The following is an 8,079-nucleotide window of genomic DNA, read 5'->3' as shown; positions in this document are numbered from 1 at the left end:
TGAACATAGTCTTATAAAACTCTGCATTTTAGAGCACTTGGTACGTTGAAATTATTAACATATTGGTATACGTCCAATCCATTTTCCCTTTTTTATGCTTAAAATCGACTAAATCCACATTAATTTGAAATCATAATTACACTTTTTCTTAAGAATAGAGATGAATCATTTTATGAAAGATTCAGAGTGTCAGATGTAATGTCTGATGTGGACTCTCTTGCATTGTTTGATCATTAGATTATCACGCCAGCTACGTCATTATAAACCAGGTAATTACAAACATAAATAAGTATATACTTGAAACAATGTTGATATAAGGAAAGAGAGATAGAAAGAGAGAGAGAGAGAGAGAGAGAGGGGGGGGGGGCAGAGAATGGAGTGTTTGACAAAATAATTTGAATTTATCAAACATTATTTTATCACAGAATATACAAAATGAAAGGTTTAAGGTTACCGTATAGACAATAGAAAAAAGGTCATGGGAAAGAAGTAAACAAAAAAGTATATGATTCACTTTCCTAAATTTATTCTATTAGACCCCAAAATGTACTACGTCAGAAATGCTTTTCTTGCAATAATTGTACCTGAGAAGTATTCTGTGTTACATCAAATGATGTGTCAAAGGCAAGATTACACATTGGCACATTTAGTTTGTTAATATATACACAACGCCCCCCCCCCCCAAATTCCTTGGGGGTGCTGCGTGACTGATATTCTCCATAAGCAGCACCCCCATGTATTCTGGAAGATGTGTAAAGATGGGAAAATATACGCCAAAATTACCATAATTTTGTAGTGAACCCCCCTTTTTTTTTGGCTTTTCAAATTTCTCGGGACTAACTTGATCTCCATTTTGTAGTGAAAACCCTTTTTTTAGCTTTTCAAATGTACATCAGCACCCCAGTAAAAAAAAATCATTTCCAGGGTCCTGTTTATACATTTGTATCTTGATGTGATCTAAATTGTATTTCTTTTAACGAAATCTTTGCCAGTACAAGCGATAATGCATGAACGGCAATATTGCACTTCGTAATCGCATTCACAATCATAATAGAATCTCGACCCTTTAAAAACGGTAATCTTATTACGTCTTGAATAGAACCGTCCGCATAATGTCAATAATAATAATCATCATCATTCATTATTACTTATCATCTCTGACTCCCACTTTTTATTTTCTCTCACTCTCTTCCAGGGGCGGCTTAAAAATATTTTGATAGGGGAGACCTTTTCTTAATTGAGTGGACAGGTAAAAGGGAATGATTATTCGAGTTACGCGACTTAGATTTCTATTTATTGTATTCTTCGTTTCTCATTTCTTCGTTATCTTCCTCTTCAATTTTACATCACATGATATATCATTGTGATCACCTGTCCCTGAAACGACGCCTTTGTCCTCTCCTCATGAGAATGAAGTATGAACTTCTCAAAAGTACTATAAATTCAATTTGTAGTGGTGTTATTCGCTTACGTATTAATCAGATTTCCAGAATTCGACTGTTATTATTTTCTTTTCGGTTACGAAACAAGTGCAGCTGACCTCTTGTAAAGCCATTTATTCCTGAATTGTATTAGTTCTTTCTAATGTTATATGGCAATCCACTTAATCAGTGTCGTGTTTTTTTTAATAAGATTGAAATACATTTGGAGTGTTTAGCATTTTTATTGTTATAAATTAAAATGAGTTTTGTGTTCTTGTACGATCATACTAGAAACTTGTTGAATTATGCTATTTTTTTCTTCAAATTATACAAAAAATATTTCTAAATTCCGATAAGTTCAACGTAGCCTCCATGACCACACTTTAATCTACATATAACTGTGTGAGAGCATTATGTGTATGATCATGGACCTAGGTCATGGTATGATAGAAGCTCTGTGATGAAAACAGTCATTAATAAAGATTGATGGCTCTGGGAACAAAACCGACAAGAGCGCCATCATATGACAATGGACCGTACTTCTATTAGGTTTATACCCTTATCGTGGATCTACTACAACTTCCTTTATCCTTAAAATGCAATTTTATCACAAAAATTCTATATGATTTCACTTGCACTTATATATTGGGTAAGAATTTTACCACCACGAGGGTAATTATGTGTCCAACCAATTTGGGCAGTATTTTACCCAATGCGGAATTATATTGTCCAGTAAGATTGAAAAATAAGCAGCAATTACTTTAGAATGGGCAAAATTTTCATCAAAAGAAATGCCCAATGTTGGTCGGACACATAATTACCCCCATGGAACACTTTTACCCAATATTTTTTTAGAGTGGTATGTGATAAAACTAGCAATTTTATTTTTTACGATACACTGCAAAAAACAAATCTGAATCAGTAGTTAATACTTAATGTATATAAGTAGAATTTATAATTCGTTTTTTTAAAGTAGTTTTAACTTGTCTTTTAATTTACTTGATTTACTTGATTTATTTGGATTCAATATACATTTTAAAAAATTCACGTATTACTTTGATTGAGTAAATCTAACTCAGTTAGGCAAAGATGATTATTACTTATAAAATCTTGGAATATGTACTTTTATTTTTCAATTAACTCCTTATTTAAATAATACATGAATATTCATTAGAGCAAGTAAATGTTTTTTTTTAATAACTGTCATATCTATTTGTGTTTGAATTTTTTTGGGGGGATAAAGGTGTGCCAACTATTTTATTCTTTTGTTGAATCAAAGAAAGAGCAATATTAAATAGTAATTTAGCAGAAAATTTCAGATTTCTTTTTAGGATTTTGGAAAATGCTTATATTATTCTCACTGTTTTATTTGTAAGAATGAAACGATCGCGTATATATATCAATGTCAGTACATATACATGTACAGGTAAGTGAAAATGCACATACTTTAATATTTGAAAAAAAGATGTTTAAGATGAAAATGATGCCACTAAAAGTGGGACGATGGGGTAGCGTACTTTCAAATCACGAAAGTCCACTCCCCTATTTGATTTTTTCAAATATTTGAGTGATTGTTTTACTAAATTGAATGAAGTTATTCTAACTTAATTTTCTTGAGTAAAATGGATGCAAAGAAAATAAGTAGATTTTACTTAAAACTGCCAAACTCATAAATATTTGAAAAAATTAAGGCAATTTGTTGACACAATTTTATTGAGTAATTTCAACTAATTTTTTTTACAGTGTATGAAATAAATATCTTCAGTCATCTCAGAACAGTTAAAATGGGTAATTTATTGAATTTATATTGCTTTCAGTTTCACATCGTTTATGGCGCCACAAGAACATTTCAAAAAGTCCATGACTTATTCCTTTACAGATATTCGTAAAGCCTTCATCAATGTGTACCTCTCGTTATTCTTCCATTTTGACCAAACTCAACTTGAATTCAGGGTGGACTTGCACATGAAGATAAAACCAGTGATCAACGGGGAGGGGATGGGTTGGGAACACCACATTGGGGAGGGGGGGGGGGGGGGGGCAAAAGATAATGGATCAACTTTGTCATTTAATAATGAATGTTTTATCACTTTTCAGTGATCTATTCTTTTTGTGAGAATTAGAACTTTTCTGTCTCTCAGAGGCGTCCTATCGGTAATCTTCGTTTCTCTAAGATAATGTCTTTCGTTTCGAACACTTATCATTATACTGTATATATGCCAATAAGGGCAATTTTGAATGGCACTATGATGAAATCGTAGTTGTTGTCGTTGTTGTGTGGGGGTGTATATATCAAGACTATCGAAATGATGTGTTACTAGCAAAGTAATGACAGAGTAGCTATGAACCTCCTGGAATCAGTGTATTATATTCCGTTAATTTTGATGTGGGAGCTATATCCCAGTGTGTCCGCTGTACCTCAAGGTCCAAGGTAGCAAGGGTTGTCTGGCATTTCGGGACCTATGTTTCGGAGATTTCCTTAGCTGTTCAAGTAATGATATTTTCCTTGAGTTCCAGACAGCTATTGAAGGTAAGTGCATTAAGCAGTCATCCTTGTCAAGAAATTTATTCATAAAATCGTACAAGTATTTTTCGCACAAAGAACATTTGTGTTACATTACGTCACTACGTATTTACAACAGGGTACTGCGTCTCGACGGACATCCTGTTTTTTTATTAGGTTACTAATAATAATATAATGGGTAAATAGAATGATTAAAACAGTAGGTGACATCGAGATATCTTATTTGGATGGTGAACTTAATCACGACTTGATCTCCTAATAATGATATATGTATTATGTTGGAACCGAATAATCATAACACAAACAACATACTGTACATACTCAAATAAGGACCCTCCTGTAGTCACTATAGCTTGGCTGTACCACTTCGTTTATCAATCATTTGGTCTACAATGGTCTATTATCATTGATCCCATTAATCATTTTGCCTAATTTCCAGTCAGTTTTTCATCTGATATCTCTGTTTAAAGTGTTTATGAATCACATTTTCATTTGACAGAGTGCAACATCAATTACGAACTCACATCGACGAAGCGGAGAATATTTTTAATTTAATTTAATTTATTTGAACAGACTCCCTTGAATCGGAGGCACTCATAGAATATGGTGTAGTTGTGAGTGTTATTAACAATATGCAGCACCCCACTAGAAACCAGGTAGGTATGATAAATAGCCGAAATGTAATTTTTTTGTAGCGAATCCCTATTTTTTATTTTGCTTGTCAAATTCAAACCAGCAGCACCCTGTATTAAAAAATAATTCGCACGGGGCTTGGTACTGGAAAGAGCAATGATCGATTGAACATAAGTGTGAGGAAGTGAAACAAACGTTAAAGGGGAAGTTCACCCTGAAGAAAAGTTTGTTAAAAATAATAAAAACAATGGCGAAGGTTTGAGGGAAATCCTTTAAATATTAAGGAAGTTATTAGAATTCTAAGTTTGGGGTATGTGACGTCATAAACGAGCAACTGCCCCATATGTTATGTAAATTTAAAATGCATAAATTTAAATTTTATAATGGTTCGTGATGACTTATTTTTTTTCTTTTTAGGAACAGGTGAGAAATGATTTGTCTATTAATATACTGAATGTAAAGTAAAATCCATTTTTGATTTTCTTAAAAAATGACATGTACTTGATTTTTTTACCATTCGATATGATGGAAAGCTGCTCGCATATGACGTCACAAACCAAATAATAAAACTTCTAATAACTTTTTGAATTCTTTGACGGATTTTTCTCAAACCTTCGGCGATATTTTTTATTATTTTTTCTGTTATTTTTACTATGTACTTCTTGTTAGGGTGAACTTTCTCTTTAATAATCACCGCTTATATTGCGAAATGCACTAGAGGGGTTCGGGTACATTATTCACAGGAAGTCTTCAATACGAATGAGACGTGACAAATAAACTTTCATTTTAACGGGATCGATCGCGGATATTAATCATTGATGATCTAGAAGTGGCCAGAGAAGTGGCTGAATGTCACCTGTCTCCTCGTATTTAACCGATTATTATAAATAGTAAACCTCCTGGAAAATGAGCAAGAGTTTACCTCAATATCATAAAGGGTGTAAAAAATCTTGTTGGGAAAATGAGTAATAAGTTTCTAATTAGGATTCAGTACGTTCTTTATTTAAAGGGATGGTCCTGGCTGAAAAAATTTATATCTAAATATCTAAATAAATAGAGTAAAATTCACAGAGCAAAATGGTGAAAGTATCATCAAAATCGGATAACAAATAACAAAGTTATTGAATTTTAAATTTTATCAATATTTTGTAAAAACAGAATATATGCACATCTTCATGAATATTCATTAGGTGGGCTGATGATATCACATCCCCATTTTCCTTTTTCTTATGTTATTACATGAAATCATATAAATGCTTCATTTTCTCATACAAGTGTAAGCGATGTGTCTCCATTATGAAGAAATAAGTTGCGGCAATAAATAACTAATGCACTTAATCAGTTATCACTCCCATTGTTTTAGTTTTTGGTAGACATTTTTTTTAATAAACCTAATTTAATATAATAAAATACAAAAGAACAAGTGGGAATATGACATCATCAGCCCACACAATGAATATTCATGACGACATGCCTAGAACTGCTTCACCAGAATAATGCAAATCTTTGGAATTCAATAACTTTGTTATTTGATATCCGATTTTGATAAAATTTTCTGCATTTTGCTCTGTGAATTTTACTATATTTATTGAAATATAAATATCTCCAGCCTGGACCATCTCTTAAAGTTGGAGCAAATGTTATTTAAGATTTCGTGATTATGGCCGAACGAAGGATTTTTTTTTTCGAGGAGGGGACATTGAGGGGCGAGAACATGTTTATGCAAGGGAACGAAAACAATGAAGCTCATCACGAAGACTTTTTCTTGAATATTTTTTAAAGTGACACTTGATTTTTTTAGAACACATTCTTTGATTCTTCTATATTTATAAATCACATCAATGCTCCGACATTACATGCATATGCAGAGGCGGAAATCTCTTCCAAAAGGTAGGGGGACACAGGGGTGGATCCAGCCTTCGCCAATAGGAGGGGGGGGGGCGGAAATTTGTTTCAGCCATATTTTCCCCGATCGGCAGCTCGAAGATGATTTGTTTGTTTCTTAAAAGGGGTAGTCCTTATCAGTCACTTCTTAGCTTTATTCTTATAAATTCATATATAATATCATAATCCTTATTTATATGATGCGAGCGCGAGCTAATTTTTTGGAAATTTTATGTATTTTTTCCTACAATTTGAACATTGTGGGCAATGTTTGTTATCCTGAAAAAATTACTACGAACGCAAAGCGCGAGCAGAAATGAACTGATGGAAAAGATACCTGTTAAAGACTGCGTGCATTTGGCATCTAACAATAAAATAATGCGAGCGCAAAGCGCGAGCTGATTTTTTTAATACATTTTCACCTAAAGAATATAAATTCTAAGCGGTTTTTGTAACTCAAGCAGAATAGGTATATAAGTAGACAATTGATGCGAGCGCAAAGCGCGAGCGGAAAATTTCGAGATTTAGTCCTATAATATATACTGAACGAGACACTCTATTCATGTTTTGTAAATCATGAAAAGGATGAGTATTAATAATGCGAGCGCAAAGCGCGAGCAGAAAATTTTTATATACGATTTGAAATGGTACCTGTTGAAAAGGTACCTGTTAAGGACTGCTTGCACTTAGCCATGAAGGCGTTACATATTTCAACAATCAAAAAATGCGAGCGCGAAGCGCGAGCTGAAAATTTCTATAGAAAGAATGGAAAATTTTAATCAATTTTTGTAATCGTGAACAGGGTAGCTATATAATTTAACAATTGATGCGAGCGCGAAGCGCGAGCAGAAAAAAAAATCGAGATTTAGACCTAAAAATGGGCCACTCTGTTCATGTTTTGTAAACAGCCATAGGCTGATCGAGGGCTTTTTACCGTGTTTAAAAAAAATAAATCAATCAAAATCAATGTTTTGTAAATCATGAAAAGGATGAGTTATAGGGGGTCTTCCTACATTAATAATGCGACCACAAAGCGCTAGCAGAAAATTTTTGATATTGTAATCTGAAACTGGATAATGATTTAAATAGAGAACAAGTTGAGTATTTGAATAAACATGCGCGCGCGTGTTTTATATTTAGACCTAGAATCTAGGCATTCTAAATACATCTTTAATCATGAAAATCATGAAACTCTGATATTCCGATCTGAAAAAAGAGTCAATTACAGCTTTATATTTCAAGCATTTTGTAGGAAAATTATAAGATGGATATGGATCGCACTTAAAAAAAAAGAGCTAAAATTTTCATTATTATTACTTTGAGTTTTGACATAGGACAGGGACATCCCTATGACATGTAATGAAAATGATGACTATCTTCCTATTCCTCTTGCTAAGCGCGAGATGAAACAAAAGGGACAATTTAACTATTAAATCAATATCATATTTATTAATGCCTCATGAGGGCGCGAAATCTGATGATATTATGGCATAAGAACTGGACATTTCACTTTCGTAATTATGAATAGGATGCATCAGTTAATATATTTTTAACCATTAATGCGAGCGCAAATCGCGAGCTAAAATTTTTGATAAACTGTCATGTAAAGGGGATTTT

The 8,079-nt window shown here is 33.0% G+C and overlaps 1 protein-coding gene across 2 annotated transcripts in view; it reads left to right on the top strand.

Annotated features, from left to right (window-relative positions):
- The first annotated feature begins 3,693 nt into the window (after positions 1-3,693).
- Positions 3,694-8,079, top strand: part of LOC129272071 (solute carrier family 23 member 1-like) — a 34,387-nt gene continuing 30,001 nt past the window's right edge. Inside the window, exon 1 of one of the 2 annotated variants that reach the window (XM_064106259.1) lies at positions 3,694-3,951. The gene's annotated coding sequence lies outside the window, so the exon portion shown is untranslated. Of the gene's footprint in view, positions 3,952-6,137; positions 6,206-8,079 lie in introns of those variants that run through there. The other variant, XM_064106260.1, reaches the window with a different exon arrangement.

This window comes from Lytechinus pictus, chromosome 11 (genome assembly GCF_037042905.1).
Source record: "Lytechinus pictus isolate F3 Inbred chromosome 11, Lp3.0, whole genome shotgun sequence".
Classification (NCBI taxonomy): Eukaryota; Metazoa; Echinodermata; class Echinoidea; order Temnopleuroida; family Toxopneustidae; genus Lytechinus; species Lytechinus pictus.
This window is presented reverse-complemented; position numbering and strand designations above follow the sequence as displayed.